The 24,358-nt window shown below is 47.5% G+C and overlaps 1 protein-coding gene across 3 annotated transcripts in view; it reads left to right on the top strand.

Annotated features, from left to right (window-relative positions):
- Positions 1 to 24,358, top strand: part of CTBP1 (C-terminal binding protein 1) — a 957,378-nt gene that overhangs the window by 490,848 nt on the left and 442,172 nt on the right. The window contains exon 1 of one of the 3 annotated variants that reach the window (XM_063924919.1): positions 23,151 to 23,165. The exons of the other annotated variants lie outside the window; for them this stretch is intronic. The gene's annotated coding sequence lies outside the window, so the exon portion shown is untranslated. Of the gene's footprint in view, positions 1 to 23,150; positions 23,166 to 24,358 lie in introns of those variants that run through there. 3 annotated transcript variants of the gene reach the window in all.

Raw genomic sequence — 24,358 nt, forward strand, 5'->3', positions numbered from 1 at the left:
AAATGGAACGCACAGCGCGATCTGATTAGTTTTTTAAGTTTTTAGTTTAACAAATATGTCCCCTGTGCACATAAAGGACATATTACATGTATAATGAAAATTTTAGACTTATGTTCATTCTTATATTTATTATTTTGAGGATGTATGTATTATGCACCAACCCCTCCCACATTATGAACACTTCCTGTGTAGGGGTATAAATAAAGGTATAGTTGCCCTCATTACACACCTTGACAAAGACCTCTGGTCGAAACGCGTTGGTGTGAGGGCTACATATTACCTACGGACTTTACAGACTGCCATTTATTGAGGTGAGATAATCCGGATCTATCCCATCTTTGTAACTGTGTAAATATCTTCTGGACTGTCCATTAGGATTGTGCCCTATTGCTATTTTTGATTGTAATAAATTTCCTTCACCCACTTCCACTCGTGATATATGTTTCATTATACCGAGATTGGAAGTCCTCTATAAGTGGAGTCCCACTTCCTAGGAAGGGAGTGGGGAAAGAAACTGCTACGGGCTTGACATCATTTTGGAAAACTGTAAGTGGGGTACGCCTGCCCAATTTTTCCATCATTTATCTATTATTGAACACGATCTACGGTTAAAGATACCTTTATGAGTTTATTGAATACACTTTAAGTGTGAGTACGGTACGCTGGCTTATTCTCCCGGCTATTAGTGGGGTTGATGAAATCGACTCCATTGGGAGTTATTAATTGGACCATTGTTTTCTCCCTATTCTCTCTCACGCTGGGGTACCATCTTGGGAGGAACTGATAGAAGAAGAGCTCGCTTCCGTCCGGTCAGGAGAAGTTTGGACCCATAAAAGAAACCTTTATGAGTGGAAACTCTTCCTTTCTATACGTGAGTACGGTACGCATTATCGTGACTAACAGCAAAATCTAGAAGCATCCATCTCTCCTAAACCCTGGACATACTACACGATATTGTGCTTCTATTTTTTTCTTTGAGGAACTTCGGACCAATCCAGAGGGGATTCCTCCACCCAATGAACTAGAGGAAAAAGATTGGAAGACGACATTCTCTTCTTTTCTTTTTACGGACTGGTATATTCTTGAACATTCAATAACATCCAATTGGACTTGGTGTAGCTGAGCGCGGTTGAGGTAGTTCCCTATTTTTTCCGTTCATATCCATGTCATAAGGTGTTGGGTGACACCTAGGGTGCTACGCAACTGCAGCCGCCGTGAGCGCAGTGGTTGCCTATTTCTGTTTTTTCTTGTAAAAATTTCCATTCACTAGGGTCACTAGTGCTGTCCCAGGGTTTAGTGCGCATGCGCAGGTCTCTGGAAAAATGGCACGGCGGACATTTTCCCAGTGACTTCCTTACTGTGCCTGCGCAAAACACTGGGAAAATGGCCACCGTACCATTTACCTGGTAATTTCTGCAACACCGCTGCTACAAGCGGGACTCCGGAGGGTAAGTATTTTTTAAAAACGGGTGCAGGGTGTGCGGTGTGGGACCCCAGGGACACACTGCATCCATTATAAATACGTCAGTGCTTGTGTAGAACAATACAGGGGCACATAGCTGAAAGCAGGGAGTGTATAATAGGCTGTTATAGGAAATGCTATTGTTACAGATATTACACAAATGAAGATCCTTCATCTAAGCCACAGGGATTTCTCTGCACCTGGCCAATCATTCCAGGATAATTCCCGTGCCACACAACACGTTTCATTCTGCGGCCCTCAGGGCAGAACACAGCATAATTATCTTTCCTGTTCTTAATGGAGGGGGAATGGGGGATGGGCTCTGATTTCAGTTTCATATTCTGATTGTAATTTTATGCTCATTTGTCATTATTATTATTTACTAGGTGATTCATCGCGCCCTATGGGCGCTCTTCACACCATCTTAAGGGGCTACGCCCCCTTAACCCCTACACAACTTGAAGGTGCAAGACCATGGTGTTCACAGGTATTAGAGGTGCTTATACACACAGTGGGCACAGCTATCTGCGGCGTGTATACACACTGTGTTGACAGGATGCAAAGACTTGTCTACACACAGTGGCCCTCATTCCGAGTTGGTCTCTCGCTAGCTGCTTTTAGTAGTCGTGCAAATGCTAGGCCGCCGCCCTCTGGGAGTGTATCTTAGCTTAGCAGAAGTGCCAACGAAAGGATCGCAGCTCTGCTACAAATAAGAGGAAGGTTTTACAGGGGCGTACACTAGAGATGAGCGGGTTCGGTTCCTCGGAATCCGAACCCCCCCGAACTTCACGCTTTTTACACGGGTCCGAGGCAGACTCGGATCTTCCCGCCTTGCTCGGCTAACCCGAGCGCGCCCGAACGTCATCATCCCGCTGTCGGATTCTCGCGAGGCTCGTATTCTATCGCGAGACTCGGATTCTATATAAGGAGCCGCGCGTCGCCGCCATTTTCACACGTGCATTGAGATTGATAGGGAGAGGACGTGGCTGGCGTCCTCTCCGTTTAGATAGAGAGTGAGACACTTGATTTACTGGAGCATTAGGAGTACTCAGATAGTGCAGAGTTTTGCTGATAGTTATACTAGTGGTGACCACCAGTTTTATTTATTATTTAATATAATCCGTTCTCTGCCTGAAAAAAAAACGATACACAGTCACATACCATATCTGTGCTCAGCCTCAGTGTGCTGCATGATAATATCATCTATGTATATCTGACTGTGCTGAGTAGTGCTCACTGCTCACACAGCTTAATTGTGGGGGAGACTGGGGAGCAGTTATAGCAGGAGTACATATTTAACAGTGCACACTTTTGCTGCCAGAGTGCCAGTGTGACTGACCAGCAGTGACCACCGGTATATTGTCTGCCTGAAAAAGTTAAACACTCGTGTGGTGTTTTTTTATTTTATTCTATAAACGCATTCTGCTGACAGTGTCCAGCAGGTCCGTCATTCATTATATTTCTATCTTCTTCATACTAGTAGTTTAGGAGTCTGCAGTGCTGACAGTGTCCAGCAGGTCCGTCATTATACAATATATACCTGTCCTGCAGTAGTGATATATATATATTTTTTATATCATTATCATCCAGTCTATACTAGCAGACGCAGTACGGTAGTCCACGGCTGTAGCTACCTCTGTGTCGGCAGTCGCTCGTCCATAATTGTATACCTACCTGTGGTGGGTTTTTTTTTCTATCTTCTTCATACTAGTAGTTTAGGAGTCTGCAGTGCTGACAGTGTCCAGCAGGTCCGTCATTATACAATATATACCTGTCCTGCAGTAGTGATATATATATATTTTTTATATCATTATCATCCAGTCTATACTAGCAGACGCAGTACGGTAGTCCACGGCTGTAGCTACCTCTGTGTCGGCAGTCGCTCGTCCATAATTGTATACCTGTGGTGGGTTTTTTTTTTCTATCTTCTTCATACTAGTAGTTTAGGAGTCTGCAGTGCTGACAGTGTCCAGCAGGTCCGTCATTATACAATATATACCTGTCCTGCAGTAGTGATATATATATATTTTTTATATCATTATCATCCAGTCTATACTAGCAGACGCAGTACGGTAGTCCACGGCTGTAGCTACCTCTGTGTCGGCAGTCGCTCGTCCATAATTGTATACCTACCTGTGGTGGTTTTTTTTTTTTCTATCTTCTTCATACTAGTAGTTAAGGAGTCTGCAGCACTGACAGTGTCCAGCAGGTCCGTCATTATACAATATATACCTGTCCTGCAGTAGTGATATATATATATTTTTTATATCATTATCATCCAGTCTATACTAGCAGACGCAGTACGGTAGTCCACGGCTGTAGCCACCTCTGTGTCGGCAGTCGCTCGTCCATAATTGTATACCTACCTGTGGTGGTTTTTTTTTTTTCTATCTTCTTCATACTAGTAGTTTAGGAGTCTGCAGTGCTGACAGTGTCCAGCAGGTCCGTCATTATACAATATATACCTGTCCTGCAGTAGTGATATATATATATTTTTTATATCATTATCATCCAGTCTATACAAGCAGACGCAGTACGGTAGTCCACGGCTGTAGCTACCTCTGTGTCGGCAGTCGCTCGTCATCCATAAGTATACTAGTATCCATCCATCTCCATTGTTTACCTGAGGTGCCTTTTAGTTGTGCCTATTAAAATATGGAGAACAAAAATGTTGAGGTTCCAAAAATAGGGAAAGATCAAGATCCACTTCCACCTCGTGCTGAAGCTGCTGCCACTAGTCATGGCCGAGACGATGAAATGCCATCAACGTCGTCTGCCAAGGCCGATGCCCAATGTCATAGTACAGAGCATGTAAAATCCAAAACACCAAATATCAGTAAAAAAAGGACTCAAAAATCTAAAATAAAATCATCGGAGGAGAAGCGTAAACTTGCCAATATGCCATTTACCACACGGAGTGGCAAGGAACGGCTGAGGCCCTGGCCTATGTTCAAGGCTAGTGGTTCAGCTTCACATGAGGATGGAAGCACTCAGCCTCTCGCTAGAAAAATGAAAAGACTTAAGCTGGCAAAAGCACAGCAAAGAACTGTGCGTTCTTCGAAATCACAAATCCACAAGGAGAGTCCAATTGTGTCGGTTGCGATGCCTGACCTTCCCAACACTGGACGTGAAGAGCATGCGCCTTCCACCATTTGCACACCCCCTGCAAGTGCTGGAAGGAGCACCCGCAGTCCAGTTCCTGATAGTCAGATTGAAGATGTCAGTGTTGAAGTACACCAGGATGAGGAGGATATGGGTGTTGCTGGCGCTGGGGAGAAAATTGACCAGGAGGATTCTGATGGTGAGGTGGTTTGTTTAAGTCAGGCACCCGGGGAGACACCTGTTGTCCGTGGGAGGAATATGGCCATTGACATGCCTGGTGAAAATACCAAAAAAATCAGCTCTTCAGTGTGGAAGTATTTCAACAGAAATGCGGACAACATTTGTCAAGCCGTCTGTTGCCTTTGTCAAGCTGTAATAAGTAGGGGTAAGGACGTTAACCACCTCGGAACATCCTCCCTTATACGTCACCTGCAGCGCATTCATCATAAGTCAGTGACAAGTTCAAAAACTTTGGGCGACAGCGGAAGCAGTCCACTGACCAGTAAATCCCTTCCTCTTGTAACCAAGCTCACGCAAACCACCCCACCAACTCCCTCAGTGTCAATTTCCTCCTTCCCCAGGAATGCCAATAGTCCTGCAGGCCATGTCACTGGCAATTCTGACGAGTCCTCTCCTGCCTGGGATTCCTCCGATGCATCCTTGCGTGTAACGCCTACTGCTGCTGGCGCTGCTGTTGTTGCTGCTGGGAGTCGATGGTCATCCCAGAGGGGAAGTCGTAAGACCACTTTTACTACTTCCACCAAGCAATTGACTGTCCAACAGTCCTTTGCGAGGAAGATGAAATATCACAGCAGTCATCCTGCTGCAAAGCGGATAACTGAGGCCTTGGCATCCTGGGCGGTGAGAAACGTGGTTCCGGTATCCATCATTACTGCAGAGCCAACTAGAGACTTGTTGGAGGTACTGTGTCCCCGGTACCAAATACCATCTAGGTTCCATTTCTCTAGGCAGGCGATACCGAAAATGTACACAGACCTCAGAAAAAGACTCACCAGTGTCCTAAAAAATGCAGTTGTACCCAATGTCCACTTAACCACGGACATGTGGACAAGTGGAGCAGGGCAGACTCAGGACTATATGACTGTGACAGCCCACTGGGTAGATGTATGGACTCCCGCCGCAAGAACAGCAGCGGCGGCACCAGTAGCAGCATCTCGCAAACGCCAACTCTTTCCTAGGCAGGCTACGCTTTGTATCACCGCTTTCCAGAATACGCACACAGCTAAAAACCTCTTACGGCAACTGAGGAAGATCATCGCAGAATGGCTTACCCCAATTGGACTCTCCTGTGGATTTGTGGCATCGGACAACGCCAGCAATATTGTGTGTGCATTAAATATGGGCAAATTCCATCACGTCCCATGTTTTGCACATACCTTGAATTTGGTGGTGCAGAATTATTTAAAAAACGAGAGGGGCGTGCAAGAGATGCTGTCGGTGGCCAGAAGAATTGCGGGACACTTTCGGCGTACAGGCACCACGTACAGAAGACTGGAGCAACACCAAAAACGCCTGAACCTGCCCTGCCATCATCTGAAGCAAGAAGTGGTAACGAGGTGGAATTCAACCCTCTATATGCTTCAGAGGTTGGAGGAGCAGCAAAAGGCCATTCAAGCCTATACAACTGAGCACGATATAGGAGGTGGAATGCACCTGTCTCAAGCGCAGTGGGAAATGATTTCAACGTTGTGCAAGGTTCTGCAACCTTTTGAACTTGCCACACGTGAAGTCAGTTCAGACACTGACAGCCTGAGTCAGGTCATTCCCCTCATCAGGCTTTTGCAGAAGAAGCTGGAGACATTGAAGGAGGAGCTAACACAGAGCGATTCCGCTAGGCATGTGGGACTTGTGGATGGAGCCCTTAATTCGCTTAACAAGGATTCACGGGTGGTCAATCTGTTGAAATCAGAGCACTACATTTTGGCCACCGTGCTCGATCCTAGATTTAAAACCTACGTTGTATCTCTCTTTCCGGCAGACACAAGTCTGCAGGGGTTCAAAGAACTGCTGGTGAGAAAATTGTCAAGTCAAGCGGAACGCGACCTGTCAACATCTCCTCCTTCACATTCTCCCGCAACTGGGGGTGCGAGGAAAAGGCTCAGAATTCCGAGCCCACCCGCTGGCGGTGATGCAGGGCAGTCTGGAGCGACTGCTGATGCTGACATCTGGTCCGGACTGAAGGACCTGCCAACGATTACGGACATGTCGTCTACTGTCACTGCATATGATTCTCTCCCCATTGAAAGAATGGTGGAGGATTATATGAGTGACCGCATCCAAGTAGGCACGTCAGACAGTCCGTACGTATACTAGCAGGAAAAAGAGGCAATTTGGAGGCCCTTGCACAAACTGGCTTTATTCTACCTAAGTTGCCCTCCCACAAGTGTGTACTCCAAAAGAGTGTTTAGTGCCGCCGCTCACCTTGTCAGCAATCGGCGTACGAGGTTACTTCCAGAAAATGTGGAGAAGATGATGTTCATTAAAATGAATTATAATCAATTCCTCCATGGAGACATTCAGAAGCAGCAATTGCCTCCACAAAGTACACAGGGAGCTGTGATGGTGGATTCCAGTGGGGACGAATTGATAATCTGTGAGGAGGGGGATGTACACGGTGATGAATCGGAGGATGATGATGAGGTGGACATCTTGCCTCTGTAGAGCCAGTTTGTGCAAGGAGAGATTAATCGCTTCTTTTTTGGTGGGGGTCCAAACCAACCCGTCATTTCAGTCACAGTCGTGTGGCAGACCCTGTCACTGAAATGATGGGTTGGTTAAAGTGTGCATGTCCTGTTTATACAACATAAGGGTGGGTGGGAGGGCCCAAGGACAATTCCATCTTGCACCTCTTTTTTCTTTCATTTTTCTTTGCGTCATTTGCTGTTTGGGGAGTGTTTTTTGGAAGGGCCAGCCTGCCTGACACTGCAGTGCCACTCCTAGATGGGCCAGGTGTTTGTGTCGGCCACTTGGGTCGCTGAGCTTAGTCACACAGCTACCTCATTGCGCCTCTTTTTTTCTTTGCGTCATGTGCTGTTTGGGGAGTGTTTTTTGGAAGGGCCATCCTGCGTGACACTGCAGTGCCACTCCTAGATGGGCCAGGTGTTTGTGTCGGCCACTTGGGTCGCTGAGCTTAGTCACACAGCTACCTCATTGCGCCTCTTTTTTTCTATGCGTCATGTGCTGTTTGGGGAGTGTTTTTTGGAAGGGCCATCCTGCGTGACACTGCAGTGCCACTCCTAGATGGGCCAGGTGTTTGTGTCGGCCACTTGGGTCGCTGAGCTTAGTCACACAGCTACCTCATTGCGCCTCTTTTTTTCTTTGCGTCATGTGCTGTTTGGGGAGTGTTTTTTGGAAGGGCCATCCTGCGTGACACTGCAGTGCCACTCCTAGATGGGCCAGGTGTTTGTGTCGGCCACTTGGGTCGCTGAGCTTAGTCACACAGCTACCTCATTGCGCCTCTTTTTTTCTATGCGTCATGTGCTGTTTGGGGAGTGTTTTTTGGAAGGGCCATCCTGCGTGACACTGCAGTGCCACTCCTAGATGGGCCAGGTGTTTGTGTCGGCCACTTGGGTCGCTGAGCTTAGTCACACAGCTACCTCATTGCGCCTCTTTTTTTCTTTGCGTCATGTGCTGTTTGGGGAGTATTTTTTGGAAGGGCCATCCTGCGTGACACTGCAGTGCCACTCCTAGATGGGCCAGGTGTTTGTGTCGGCCACTTGGGTCGCTGAGCTTAGTCATCCAGCGACCTCGGTGCAAATTTTAGGACTAAAAATAATATTGTGAGGTGTGAGGTGTTCAGAATAGACTGAAAATGAGTGGAAATTATGGTTATTGAGGTTAATAATACTTTGGGATCAAAATGACCCCCAAATTCTATGATTTAAGCTGTTTTTTAGAGTTTTTTGAAAAAAACACCCGAATCCAAAACACACCCGAATCCGACAAAAAAAATTCGGTGAGGTTTTGCCAAAACGCGTTCGAACCCAAAACACGGCCGCGGAACCGAACCCAAAACCAAAACACAAAACCCGAAAAATTTCCGGTGCACATCTCTAGCGTACACACACACACTGGTCACAGGTAGGACAGTTCCTTATGGGCACACTGGCCACAGTATTAGTGTTGCTTATTACCAGAATGTGATATGGTGGCATCTATATGTACCATAATAAATTGTGTGTGATTTGGATTTGAAAGGGGGTGGGTGCAGTGAGGGGGAGGTGTGAGTGTGCAAGGGTAGTGTTAGTTGCTGTGTGGTGAGGTGTTGGGGCTGGGAGGGGGGTTTGCACAGATGGGGAAGGGTTTTTTGTGTACAGGCCGGCATGCCTCCACACTGTGTGCCATCCACAGGTGTTTAGCCTGTCCCTTCCCTGCTGTCTGGCTGTCAGCTGCCAGGCATAGTGCTTAGTGTCAGGAGAGGAGCGTGCTGCGAGCCACGGCTGCAGTGGGAGAGATATCCGTCTGAGCAGCAGTGGGGTTTGGGGAGAGGGTGGTCCGTGTGGCGCCCTGCTGACCACGTTCGTCGTCGGCTGCCAGTCCGCAAGACACCCCCCCCCCCTGGCTGTGTACAGTAGGCCGTGGGATGTATGAGGGAGGGGTCCCCGGCGTGGGGTGCATGTAAGGAGCGGAGCGGGTGTGTTATAGCGAGAGGTGCGGCGGCCGTCCACCTGCCACTGCCTACTGTTTGGTTTCCGGAGTGGAGCGTGGTGCGGCCGAAGGCTGCAGTCGCAGGAGCTCCTGTGTGATCAGCAGTGGTGAGTGGGTGGTGCGTATGAAGTTGTACGTGGGAGGGGTCCCCGGCGTGGGTGTCAGTGGCGTTACCGGGAGAGGTGCGGTGTCCGTCCACCTGCAGCATCCGGTATCGCCTGTGTGCTGGCAGAACCTGTGTCTGTTTGTACCGCTGGCCACCTCCCTATGCTGTAGTGCAGCTAGTGTTGGCACAGGGCATGGTGTGTCTCCCTGCACATGCTGCTGACCCCGCCCACCGCTGTGACTCCGCCTAGCGTTAGAAAGCCAAGCACAGAGTCACAGGGCTATTATATAGGAGATTATTATTATCCTTTATTTATATGGCGCCACAGGGGATCCGCAGCGCCCATTACACAGTACATAATAAAATGAGCAACCAAGGAAACAGCACTTACAGTACAGGACAATATAGGACAGGTATAGAAAACCCGGAGTTAGGTGCCGTCAAAGGGAGTATGGAGTATAAGATTGTGTAAGTAAGAAAAGGAAAGGCACATAAGGGAAGAGGGCCCTGCTCTTGCGAGCTTACAATCTAATGCTGCTTTCACATTGCAAACCCTGCTTTTGAAACGGTTCTTAAAACGGGTCTTAAAACGGGTCTTAAAACGGGTCTGAGCAGTTAAACCCCCTTCACATCGCATGTTGTAACCAGTATATTACCATTTCATTACCGTTTTGGTACCTTTCACACTGAACCCGTTTCTCCCATAGAAAACAGTGGTTGTCATTTTAAATGGACTTTTCTGGCCCACACATTAGTAGTAATAATTATTAATTAATTATTAACAATTTAGCTAGTCGTACGATGGAACCCAGCAGCTTCAAGCATCTTTACCATGTTTTTGTAGATTACGGCATCCTTCACTGTCCCAGTGATTTGTCTACATATTTCTTCATCCCCTCTGATCCTAAGCAGCTCCCTCACCTCCTCATCACTTCAATTTGCCATTTTAAACTGAATCTGTATAAAAAAAAAATGCTTCTTCACTCTCATGCCTTTCCTCCAGTTTATTTCCTGCTTCTGTCTGGTGACATCACGCATGGAGACAGCCTATCACCTTATGTGGTTTGGAAATACTGTTTCAGAGCCTTTCACACTGCACAATGAAACGGGTCTGAACCGTGTAGGACCCTGCTTTTTAACCGTTTTAAAATACCAGTAATCCGTAACCAGTAAATTCAAAGTGTCCCTTTCACACCGCAGCTAGAACCGTTTTGGAAGGCTTAAAAAACGGCAATTTACCGGGTTATAGCTGCGGTGTGAAAGGGGTATAAAAGGTAAGGGGCTAACAGACCAGAGTGACACAGAAGGGGTAGACAGTGAGCATAGACAAGAGGGTTAGGAGGAGAGTTGGCTGGGTTTGGTGAAGAAGTGGGTCTTGAGAGACCATTTGAAGCTTTGTAGAGAGGTGGAGAGTCGGATGGGGAGAGGTAGAGCACTCCAGAGATAGGGAGCAGCACGTGCAAAATCTTGTAGGTAGGAGTGGGAGGAGGTAATCAGTTGGCAGGAGAGACGGCGCATTAACAGAGCGAAGAGGACGGGTGGGAATGTAAAGAGAGATAAGGTCAGAGATGTAAGAGGGAGAAGAGTGGGTGAGGGCTTTGTAGGTGAGTGTGAAAGAAGCTTGAATTGGATTCTGAATGGGAAGGGTAGCCAGTGAAGGTCCTGCAAGAGAGGGGATGTGGATGTAGTACGTTTGGTGGGGAAGATGAGACGGGCAGCAGCATTGAGGATAGATTGAAGTGGAGAGAGGCATTTTTGAGGGAGGCCAGATAGGAGGAGATTGCAGTAGTCCAATCTGGAGATGACTAGTGAGTGGATGAGGGTCTTAGTAGCATCCTGAGTGAGAAAGGGTCTGATCCTGGAGATGTTTTTGAGACGGAAATGGCAGGTTTTTGAGAGGTACTGAATGTGTGGTTTGAAGGAGAGGGAGGAGTCAAGGATTACTCCAAGACATCGCACTTGGGGGCTAGAGGAGATAGTTGTGCCATCAATGGATAATTAAATTGTGGGAGGTGAGGTTATGCGGGAGGGAGGAAAGATGATCAGCTCAGTCTTAGACATGTTAAGTTTAAGAAAGTGCTGGGACATCCAGGAGGAGATAGCAGAGAGACAGTTGGAGATACGAGTGAGGAGAGCAGGGTAGAGGTCAGGGGAGGAAAGGTAGATTTGAGTATCGTCAGCGTAGAGATGATGTTTTAAGTCAAAAGAGCTAATGAGCTCACCTAATGAGGATGTGTAGAGAGAGAAAAGGAGAGGCCCAAGAACAGAACCTTGAGGGACGCCTACTGGTAGAGGAAGTGAGGGGGAGGTGGAGTCATTAGAGGAGACATAGAAGGAATGATCAGAAAGGTAGGAGGACAGCCAGGAGAGAGCAGTGTAACGCATACCAAAGGAGTAAAGGATTTGCAGGAGTAGAGGGTGGTCTACAGTGTCAAAAGCAGCAGAGAGGTCAAGGAGAATAAGCAGAGAGTAGTGGCCCCTGGATTTAGCAGCAAGGAGGTCACTGCAGACTTTTGTGAGGGCAGTTTCAGTGGAGTGCTGAGGACGGAAACCAGACTGGAAAGGGTCAAGCAGTGAGTGGGAAGGAAGAAAGACAGACAGTGAGGCGGTTGTAGACAATACGCTCAAGGAGTTTGGAGGCAAAAGGGAGATGAGAGATGGGTCGGTAGTTGGAGAGATTGGTTGGATCAAGGGTAGGTTTTTTAAGGATAGGGGAGACAAGTGCATACTTGAAGGCAGAAGGGACTGTGCCTGATGAGAGTGAGAGATTGAGTAGATGGGCAAGATGGGAACAGGCAGAAGAAGAGAGGAAGCGGAGAAGGCGGGAGGGAATAGGGTCAAATGGGGAGGTGAAAGGGGGTGAGGACCGGATGAGGACCATGACTTCCTCTCCAGATACAGGGAAGAAAGATGTCAGAGTTGGTAGAAGGGAAGGAGAGGGGAGGTTGAGAAATGGAAGAGGGGGGTTGCTCAGGTTCTGGTGGGATGTTATGTCCTGACGAAAGGAGTCAATTTTGGATGTGAAGTAGGTGTCAAAGTCAAGAGCAGAAAGCGAAGAGGGGAGTTGAGGTGGGGGTGGGCAGAGGAGCGAGTTGACAGTGGCAAAGAGGCGCCTGGGGTTTGAGGATTGGGAGGAGATGAGGTTTTTGAAGTACAGTAAGATTGTTTTGAGAGGGTAAGGGCAGCAAAGTAGGATAAGAGCATAAATTTGTAGTGGAGGAAGTCGGCCTAATTGTGTGATTTCCTCCACTGACCCTCAGCGGTACATGAGCATTTTTGCAGATATCTGGTGCATTTGGTGTTGAGATGTCGATCTGCGAGGGTGAATAGTGGTTGGTGGGGCGACAGAGTCAAGAGCAAAGGTAAGGGATGCATTGTAAAGGGAAGTAGCTTGTTCAGGGCAGGAAAGAGAGAGAATAGTAGAGAGCTGTGAGTCAAACAGGGAAGATAGGGAAGTGGTGTCAATAGCCTCAGTGTTACGCTTAGTGATGGTAGACTTAGGTGGTAAAGATGGAGAAGCAGATAGAGATAGGTTAAAAGTGAGCAGGTGATGGTCAGAGAGGGGGAACAGGGAGTTAGGAAAATCAGAAAGATTACAGCGGTGAGTGAAAACCAGATCCAGTGAGCTTCCACTCACATGGGAGGGGGAGGAGGTCCACTGGGAGAGACCAAGAGAAGAGGTGAAGTTAAGGAGTTTAGAGGCAGGTGATTTTGTGGGGTTATCGATAGGCATGGACCTCAAATGTAGAGAATGTAAGGGATGGTTCTGGTGGTATGAGTTGGTATGAGTAGATAGAGGGTAGTAGTAGCCCAACACCACCACCGTGGCGACCCCCAGGTCGGGAGGGGGGGGGGGGGGGTGAGAATGTGAGACCCCCTGCAGAGAGAGCAGCGGGAGATACTGTGTCAGAGGTGGTAATCCAAGTTTCAGTTATGGCTAGGAGATGCAAGGAATTTGAGATGAAAAGGTCATGGGTGGGGACCAGTTTATTACAGACAGATCTGGCATTCCAGAGGGCACAGGAGAGAGGGAGAGAGTTTGAGGAGTGATGTGAATTAGATTATTAGAGTTGCTGTAGCAATGAGGTGAGATGGATTTAGAAGACAGGGATACAGAGGGTGTAGTAAGGGTGCTGGCTCATGGGCTAGGAAGGGACACTGCAGCAGTTGAGTATGGAGGGAGTAAAGTGTGGTACAGAGGGATATGAGGTGAGGTAGGTAGAGGAAGGAGGGAGCAGGGCAGAGTGGTGGATGATTGGGCCCAAGGTAGGGTAGAGGTGAATGACAGTGGGGTGTCAGGGGAGGAGTGGAAGTAAGGCAGTGGAGTGGATGGGAGACAAAGGAGGGGAGAGAGGAGGAATTGTAGGAGACTTGGGGAAAAGGATAGAGGTGAGAGCAGGGGACAGAGAAAAGGATAGGGCAGACAAGGAGTGTTGGGGGGTGCCACCCCAGGGGGTGATATCGCGCCCATCAGCAGAAACAATTGGATAGCTGCTGGTGGGTGCGGCAGGGGGCGCAGACATTTGAATACCGCCCATAGTGTAAATCACCTGTGTTGTATCCAATGGAATGTAAATATAAGGTATGCAGTCAATATGTCGCCGTTTAAGATGCCAACATTCACAGGGTCGATTGCAGAAGGTTCGCATTGATGATGTTGACATGGTTAAAATCATTAATGTTGACGCGTGCAAAATGTTGACATTGACAGGAGGCATAGGGGGAGATGTATCAAAGCTTGGAGAGTGATAAAGAGGAGAGAAATAAAGTACCAACCAATCAGCTCATGTCATTTTTTCTAACACAGCCTGTAACCAGAGGTATAGCAAGGTGTCATGGTGCCTGGAGCACGGTATGTTTCGGCGCCCCCCTCCCCAGTACTGAATTGGTGGCGTGTCTACCTGGGCCGGTTCTAGACCTTGTAGCACCCAGGACGAAAGTTTCCCCCGCTACACACACTCCTAGGCGAAACATAGTGCGCGCCGAAGGCACGCGGCAAAAAAAGGCTTCATAGGGAAGGGGCATGGCCACAGTTATGCCCCCTGTAGTTATGGACCCAGTAGTTGTGCCTAAATCAAAATGTGTGGTGGTGTATCCGGGGCGCCCTCTTTCTGTCGTCGTGTGAGAAGACCAAAGCATTGGTCGCCTTATCAAGTAGATGGATAATGAACTTAATGTAGGTATGATAACGTAAATCTCGAGGAGATTCAATAAAAATGTACACAAATTTAATAAACAATCACATACATGAAACAACTAATAAAAGCGTACCAATATGGTAAGCTAGGAGCCGCAGGTGTTAAATAAGGCAGGGTGGTCCAAGCTTCACCCTGCTCTGGCTCCCAAGCTGGATGAATGATGGTATTCAATAATCAAACAACTCGTAATGTACTTTTAAAAAAAACGTAGGAAAGCGTACCAGAGGGGTAGCTAAGGAGCCGCAGGTGTTGTAACAAGCAGGGTGGTCCAGACTTCACCCTGCTCTGGCTCCCAAGCTTACCACAAGGTCGGTGTCCGATGGATGAAGGGTTCGGATTCCTAATAGATCCAATAGCCAACGCGTTTCGAGATCTGCAATCTCTTCCTCAGGGCTTGATGGTATTTCTTGTCTCCAGAGCTGGCTTATAAAGATGGTGGGAAGTTGATTCTGTGTCATAGGTCACCAGGACCGGAAGTGATCAAACGGAGTCCCAAACAGTCTTAATTTGGTTAAACAATTGCTAATAGTGATGTGCTATTGCAGTAGTCATAACTTGTGGTGAAAAAAGTGGGCAGGTTTGGGAATTAACCAAGCTCAAAACTAGAAAAGACGTCCGGCCGGGCGACCAGAAGTGACCCGGAACCGGAAGTCCAAAACCGGAAGTGACGAATCGGAGTGAGCGGCCGAAAATAGCATGCAATAGCTAAAAGATTTTAAAAGAATTAAAAGTGCGGCCCGGATCTCTATTAATGTAGAAGGAGGAGAAAGCTATCTAAGAGCATACTGTGGTATAGGTTAAGTGTCCGGATGGTGCGGTTCCGTAACCGGAAGTGACACGATTATTTGCGTGTCACCGACCGGAAGTGACGGCTGGAATACAGCAGGAACAGTGGTTGTGAACCGCAAAGGTCTAATTGTAATGGTGATTGGAAAAATAACATGTCGGTCAATTTGCCAATAGTGCACTAATATAACAAGGAAGGCTGAGGCCGAAATATTGGCTATGACACCCAGATCATTAGGGAAAGTGGTCGGAAATGACAGGATTTGATGCGTGTCACCGGCCTGAAGTGTGCATGCAAAACTACACAAAAAATACCGTTATGGTCAGTGTTGAAAATACGAGGATCCGTAGTTCAGCTGAACAGATGTTGTACATAAATAATATGGTTGTCCAATAACCCATAATCCATTAGTGGTCAATAAAAGTCAAAAGTCTCCATAAATATAGAAATGTGCTGAGTGATGTCTATATTTTGTCTCCAATTGATTGAGTCTCCATAAGTCCCCATGAAGAGAATAAAGAGAACAAAGAAAATATAGGTTATGATGGGTACCGCTGATCGGTATCTGAACAATAAAGCATAAAGACTAGTGAATAATGCACACTAATGCAAGAACCATTTAAGTTCAAAATCTTTGTTTAGGCCTTTGGGGCATAGGGACTGAAGTTTGTAAATCAATTTAATTTCCGCCTTTGCGAGATTTTTTTCCGTATTTCTATCGCGCCAAGTAGATTTTATGTGCTGTAGTCCCACAAACTTCTTTATGGATGTGTATGAACAATTGTGTTCTATTTTAAAATGTTCGGACAGGTTATGTGTGAGGAGACCATTTTTTATGTTAATGCTACCAGTAGTTGTGCCCCCTGTAGCTGTGCCCGGAGTAGTTGTGCCCCCTGTAGCTGTGCCAGCTGTAGATTTTCCCCCTGTAGTTGTGCCCTCAGTAGATTTGCCCCCTGTAGCTGTGTCCCCTGTAGATTTGCCCCCAGTAGTTGCGCCCCCAGTAGCTGTGCCCTCAGTAGATTTGCCCCCAGTAGTTGTGCCCCCTTTAGCTGTGCCCCCTGTAGCTGTGCCCCCTGTAGATTTGCCCCAGTAGTTGTGCCCCTGTAGATGTGGCCTCAGTAGATTTGCCCCCAGTAGTTGTGCCCCCTGTAGCTGTGGCCCCTATAGCTGTGCCACCAGTAGTTGTGTCCCCTGTAGCTGTGCCCCCAGTAGATTTGCCCCCAGTAGTTGTGCCCCCTGTAGATTTGCCCCCAGTAGTTGTACCCCCTGCAGCTGTGCCCAGAGTAATTATGCTCCCTGGTAGCACCGCTTACACACACTAAAGAAAAAAAAAAAACAATACTCACCTGCCCCGCTCCTGCTTGCCGTTGCTGCTGCTCCGTCTACGCAGTCCTGTGGAGTCTGGCCGCGTCCCCACCTGTCTGACGTGCATCACGGAGTGCGGAGGGGAGGAGGGAGTGAGGTAGAGAGCTGACGCTGCTCAGGTTCGCAGCTGTCAGTGACTGACAGCTGCGAGCTCCGTGCGGCCAGGCGGAGGTTCCAGCGGAGTCGAGCTCCACCAGAACCGCCCTCCCTATGCTCCTGCCTGTAACATGGCAGGAGCTGATTGGCTGGTACTTTATCTCTCTCCAAGAGCAGGACCATTCTTAATAATATTGGCCACAGCTGTTTAGAAGTTTGTTTAATTAGACACGTAAGTGTGTCAGTGTTTCTTTTTTTTTTTTATGTCATCATATCCTCTACACTATATATAATATTTTATCCAGTCTATTGCTTTGAGGGTTACAGATGTTATAGCAACATAACCAGTCAGTGCGGAAGTGAGAATGTGTTTTATCTCCATACGTCTGTACTGTACACTGGGGGTCATTCCGAGTTGATCGCTAGCTGCCGTTGTTCGCAGCGCAGCGATCAGGTTAAAAATCGGCATTTATGCGCATGTGTATGCTCCGCAATGCGCACGCGCGACGTACGGGTACAAAGCCCATTGTGGTTGTGCACAGGTTCTAGCGAAGTTTTCAGTCGCACTGGCGGCCGCAAGAAGATTGATCGGAAGGCGGCGTTTCTGGGTGTCAACTGACCGTTTTCAGGGAGTGTTTGCAAAAACGCAGGCGTATCTGAAAAAACGCAGGTGTGGCTCGGCGTTCGCTGAGCGGGTGTATGACGTCAAATCCGGACACGAATAGGCTGAAGTGATCGCAAGCGCTGAGTAGGTTCAGAGCTACTCAGAAACTGCACAAACTGTTTTTGCAGAGCTCGGCTGCACATGCGTTCGCACTTCTGCTAAGCTAAAATACACTCCCCACTGGGCGGCGGCATAGCGTTTGCACTTTGCACGGCTGCTAAAACTAGCCAGCGAGCGATCAACTCGGAATGACCCCCATTGTGAGGAGCGCTCCTGTACACTGTCACTGCTGGAAAAGGGGGAAATAAGTCAGAGATCATAAATCCATGTAAACCCTGCTCCTTCCACCTATGAATGGAATGTTATTGCATGCAGTAGGGTTACCTGGGTCAGCCAGGAATGGTGTTATAGTGATAATCTGGTGCCACATAAGTGGATCTTTTGTTTGTATTTGTCCCAGGTAGACGTGGAATACTATACCATGCTGTAACCAAGAAGTATAGGGTGAACATGGAGGTTCGGGCTCCACATCAGCGCATCTGGCGTGGCCGGGAAACTAGACTGCGACTCGTAGTCAACCCAAGCATTACCAGTAGGTGGTACTGGCCAAGATCTAATCTGAGAAATGTGTGCAGGTGTAAAGTATTGTACAACCAGAGATTCCGATAATTGGGACCCTAACTAGATCGACAGTCATTAGGTCGACCACTATTGGTCAACAGTGAGTAGGTCGACACCTGAAATTGGTCAACATGGTCATTAGGTCGACACTGAAAAGGTCGACATGGAAAAAGTCAACATGAGTTTTTTTCTTATTTTTGGTGTCGTTTTCTTCGTAAAGTGACCGGGAACCCCAATTAGTGCTCCGCTACCGCTCGGCACAGGTTACTATTCCCAATCGTAGTCCACGTGGCTCATAAAGTAAGAAAAAGTTTAAAAAAATTGTTATTCTTTTTTTCTTTTTAGAAAACTCATGTCGACATTTTCATGTGTCGACCTTTGCCACGTTGACCTACTGATCATGTCGACCTAAAGACCATTTCAACCTAATGCATGTCGACCTAATGACTGTTGACCTAAGTGTGGTCGACCTAAAGACCGGATACCGGATAACTGAGCCCACATGTCACCAGCAAACATAGCATAATGGCTCTCGTGGTCCCCATGCCTTGTAAATGATTGACGCTTTAAAAAAAAAACTCTGAGATCGCCCGGTATACCACACCTCTGGCCAACTGGTGCCCTTTTACATATGCCCCTACATTTCAGACGTCTTACTGTAGATGGCGCAGATTACAAAGCATTGGGTATCTTCGATTTATTACAGACTTCAGTTCCACTAGTAAGAAATAAAAATACAATATTATAAAATGCATAATTATTGTAAACATACACTAGATAAAAATCTGGAAAGCAAATAGTAAAAAAAGTTAAATATTGATTATTGAAAAGATGATTTATTCATGGGTCCGATTTTTGTTATGGCGACAACAGAACAAGGATTTCAGCCGTACTTCTATCACCACAGTCCTTGTTGGATATTCTTTTGCCAGTGAGAGCCGACAAATCTTATCACTGGTGGCGGTTACCACCAACGCTCGCACCGGCTGCATCCACTTGGTGAGTGGTTGCTCTGTAGTAGTGAATGTGCAAAATAATCTTGGGATTCCATCTCAGCACAATAGAAGTCAGAAAATACACATACTGTAGGAGTCTTTTCTAGGTCAGTAATACTTGTTCTGCTTGTACTGTACATGATCCTGTAGCCGCTTTCTGCTTGTACATGATCCTGTAGCCGCTTTTCTGCTTGCACATGACCCTGTAGCCGCTTTTCTGCTTGCACATGACCCTGTAGCCGCTTTCCTGCTTGCACATGACCCTGTAGCTGCTTTTCTGCTTCTACCTGATCCTGTAGCCACTTTTCTGCTTGTACATGACCTTATAGCCGCTTTTCTGCTTGTACATGACCCTGTAGCCACTGTTCTGCTTGCACATGACCCTGTGGCCGCTTTTCTGCTCTTACATGATCCTGTAGCCGCTTTTCTGCTTGTACATGACCCTGTAGACACTTTATAGCTTGTACATGACCCTGTAGCCGCTTTTCTGCTTGTACATGATCCTGTAGCCGCTTTTCTGCTTGCACATGACCCTGTAGCCGCTTTTCTGCTTGTAAATGACCCTGTAGCCACTTTTTTGCTTGTAAATGACCCTGTAGCCACTTTTCTGCTTGTACATGACCCTGTAGCTGCTTTTCTGCTTGTACATGACCCTGTAGCCGCTTTTCTGCTTGTACATGATCCTGCAGCCGCTTTTCTGCTTGCACATGACCCTGTAGCTGCTTTTCTGCTTGTACATGATCCTGCAGCCGCTTTTCTGCTTGTACATGACCCTGTAGCTGCTTTTCTGCTTGTACATGATCCTGCAGCCGCTTTTCTGCTTGCACATGACCCTGTAGCTGCTTTTCTGCTTGTACATGATCCTGTAGCCGCTTTTCTGCTTGCACATGACCCTGTAGCCGCTTTTCTGCTTGTACATGATCCTGTAGCCACTTTTCTGCTTGTACATGACCCTGTAGCCGCTTTTCTGCTTGTACATGACCGGTTGCCGCTTTGCTGCTTGCACATAATATCGTAGCCACTTTTCTTCTTGTACATGATCGGCTTCATAGAAAGGGGTATCGAAATTCATAGAGGAAGCACTGAAATAATGTACTGACTAATCACAATACACATGGCTACCATAATATAAAGGAGCAGGATCGTATAATGTACATTTTTAAAACAATCTATGTAAAGTATGTTTGTAAAAGCAGAGTGAGTAATGAGCTTTAGATGAAGACCCCACTTACATTTAATGAGTTTGGTCATTTCCAGCCCACATGGTAATAATCAGTCATTCTGCAGGAAAAAGTTGCTGTTTGACTCCCCCCCCTTCCCCCCCAATACGTCTGATCAAGCGTCCTCTGGCTCTCTCCTCGGGAATTGTAGACATTAGCTGGCATACTCCTTGCAGCGGAGCTCCATTTCATTCATTAAATACAAATTATTATACATGTATTCTTTATGGAAATGCAATAACATTTTTAGCAAGTTCAATTAGAAGCTCCATGCATGTTGTGCAGTTGGTTACGTATTTCTGTACCTCATTACGATTGGCAGTTCACTAGTCCACTGCTTGACTGCTGGATAATCAGAGCCTGATTCGCAACTCCGGACGGCCGATGCAAACTGATTGGGAAAGGAATGCTAATATGACTATTCATGCCTATTTTAAGTTGTGTGTATCTTTGCATACGAACCACGCCCACTGCTCCGCTCGCATGAGGTGTCATCATCATTATCATAGGAGCTTACACCTACCCCATGCTATTTGCAGGAGATCAGTCTGCATTTGGCACCCAGGGGCACCAAGAAGGGGAGGGAGCGGTCACTAATTGCTCAGACCTAGGCTTGTTTAATGCAGCTGTTGTGGGAACAATGCTCCCTTTCACAGCGCGCAAATTGTATTTTTCATTGATGTTTCTGGAGTGAGCATAACCAAGTCTCACAGATTTGGACACACCCCCTCAACATCACACGGGCCCGCAATATGTCATGACGTCCCTGTTGGCTTCCATTAATGCATATGCATGACCCAGAATAGAATGCATCTCTGGTAGCATGCTCATGCATGCCTCCAAACATTAGCTCCTGACGAAGCAGGACCCACTTGCGTGGCCGATGAGGGTGTGGCTTAACGGGAGAGCTGCAGTCACGAGCCACACCTTGTTTTCGTCATTTAGGGGGCATGCCAGCAGCTCATAGTCCCTCTTTCTCCCGTGAATGGACGCTGTGCGCATGCACACAGCATCTATTCACCGCTGCAGAGCAGGGAGGGACTGGAACCTCCCAAATGCCCCCCCCCCCCCCCCCAATCGCGGGACACTGCTGCCCGCAGGTGGGACAGCTAGACAGTCCCAAAAAAAGGGACTGTCCTGCAAAAATCGGGACAGTTGGGAGGTATGCTCATGCCCAGTGCAACCGAACAGCCGTTCTCTTGCGTGCATTCACATTGCTGCCGCCCAAAAACACCCGTTTAGCAGCAACAGAGAAATGACTGAAAACTGTTCCACTCTGAAACGTGTACATTTGCAAAGAGGATTATGCAGACATACCTCCCAACATTCAGCCTTTTAGAATATGGACCCCTCGCGCACAGAAGGCTATATTCCAGAACACACATCATACCCTTTGAATTTCACATACTTCAAGGTAGGGGGGATGTTGTATACAAACCTTACATCATATAAATACCTCAGTGATGTGCGGTGAGGTGAATGTCTGGGGAGGCACACATGGGGATGGGTCTGAATGCTGGTAGCCAGTCTCACCTCCTAATCACTGTAACTAGTGAGTCTTCTACCTACATCCCTTGTCTTCTCTTACTGCTGCTGACTGGGCTCCGACTACAGTGCACTTCCTGGTCACATGACACATTGCAGGTGTCCATCAGTGCACAAAGCCCGCCCCCACACTCAGCGGCATGCCTCTGTTAGCTCTCTTTCTATGCAGTGTCACTGCTCGTGGTGTGGCCCCGCCCCCAGCTCTGCAAAGCAGTGTCTGACTGTAGAACCGAGGCAGAGCTGTTGCTGCCTCAGCTCCAGGGACCTCCACACAGCTGCTGAGTGTTAGCTATAAAAAGGATTACAATAAGTAAAGTAGATGTTTATGTTCTAAATATCTTCTTTGTTAATTCTAATCATTTTCATAGAAAATCTCCGGAGTTTGACAGGGAGCATCCCCCAAATGCAGAACCGGATTAAAGCTAGGGAGGCCTGGGGCACTCATATAGTATGGCCCCTAACAAGGAAGCAGGTGAATTATTTATTTACAGCATGTATATATGGACGGCGGCACTTCGGTAATAAATCCACAAACTGCAGAACACTGTAACATTTTGTTGTTTTAATGACATTGTCGTAGTTTGTGGATTTTTTTTACCAAAGTGCAGCCGTCCATGGTGTTGTATATGGGCTCATCAGTGTGAGTACCTCTGGAGGGCACCTTCTAGTTAATGGTTGTGCTGCCCGCATCCAGTATCTATCTATCTATCTATCTATCTATCTATCTATCTATATATATATATATATATATATATATATACACACACATGCATATACAGCATATGTTTACATGTTTACATATACACAGCACACACACACACACACACACACACACACACACACACACACACACACACACACACACACACACATATATATTCAGGGACGTGCAGTCAGGGTAGCCAGAGCCTCACCTGTTATACTCCACTGAAAAGATCAGATTTTCCCACTAAGCTATATTATATTTACAGCACTGTATATACACAGTCTGTGTTATAAGTTATACAAATCTGTTCCCCCCGAGAATGACAGGGAGAGAGGATGTGAGGCAGTGATGGATATGCCTCCCCTCTCGATCAGAAACTGCCTGTAGCTGCTGGGGGCGGGGCCATGCCTCAGTTAATAATAGTGCATTGAATAAAGCATAGTTTGAGGCATGCCTCACTGTGGGGGCTGTGCCTACATACTCACGTGAGCGGCGAGGCAGCAAATAAGGCAGCGCTGGCGGGTGACAGACCGTTCCCCAGACAGACCCGGAAGATGCACCTGAATCAGCGCTGCAGCGCCTCCCTGCCTCACACAGCCGAGCCTCTGCTTGTTGTGTCCAGCCAGAAAGGTAAGCAGCACCGCCATCGTTCAGACCCCCCCCCCCCCCCCTCCCCGATTTACACCCAGACACACACTATGTGCTGACAGTTGGAGGGCCAGGGGGTGCAGGGAGCCGGGCAGGTGGAGGTCGGGATGAGGGGGGGAAGGGGGGGGGGGGGGTCGCGCTTATATGATATATGCAGTGCCTTCCCGGGTATTTACCCCACCGCACGTCACGGTGTGTGTGTGTATATATATATATATATATATATATATGTGTGTATATATATATATATATATATATATATTTCTCTAACGTCCTAAGTGGATGCTGGGGACTCCGTAAGGACCATGGGGATTAGCGGCTCCGCAGGAGACTGGGCACAACTAAAGAAAGCTTTAGGACTACCTGGTGTGCACTGGCTCCTCCCACTAAGACCCTCCTCCAGACCTCAGTTAAGATTCTTGTGCCCGGCTGAGCTGGATGCACACTAGGGGCTCTCCTGAGCTCCTAGAAAGAAAGTAGATTTAGGTTTTTTATTTTACAGTGAGATCTGCTGGCAACAGACTCACTGCAGCGAGGGACTAAGGGGAGAAGAAGCGAACCTACCTAACAGGTGGTAGTTTGGGCTTCTTAGGCTACTGGACACCATTAGCTCCAGAGGGATCGACCGCAGGACCCGACCTTGGTGTTCGTTCCCGGAGCCACGCCGCCGTCCCCCTTACAGAGCCAGAAGCATGAAGAGTCCGGAAAATCGGCGGCAGAAGACTTCGGTCTTCACCAAGGTAGCGCACAGCACTGCAGCTGTGCGCCATTGCTCCTCATGTACACCTCACACTCCGGTCACTGATAAGTGCAGGGCGCTGGGGGGGGGCGCCCTGAGGGCAATATATGACACCTTGGCTGGCAAATCTACATCATATATAGTCCTAGAGGCTATATAGATGTAAAATTACCCCTGCCAGTATTCCAGAAAAAGCGGGAGAAAGTCCACCGAAAAAGGGGCGGGGCTTCTCCCTCAGCACACTGGCTCCATTTTCTCTTCACAGTGCAGCTGGAAGACAGCTCCCCAGGCTCTCCCCTGTAGTTTTCAGGCTCAAAGGTTTAAAAAGAGAGTGGGGGCACTAAATTTAGGCGCAATATATGTATACAAGCAGCTATTTGGGGAAAAATCACTCAGTTATAGTGTTAATCCCTGCATTATATAGCGCTCTGGTGTG

Source organism: Pseudophryne corroboree, chromosome 1 (genome assembly GCF_028390025.1).
Source record: "Pseudophryne corroboree isolate aPseCor3 chromosome 1, aPseCor3.hap2, whole genome shotgun sequence".
Taxonomy (NCBI): domain Eukaryota; kingdom Metazoa; phylum Chordata; class Amphibia; order Anura; family Myobatrachidae; genus Pseudophryne; species Pseudophryne corroboree.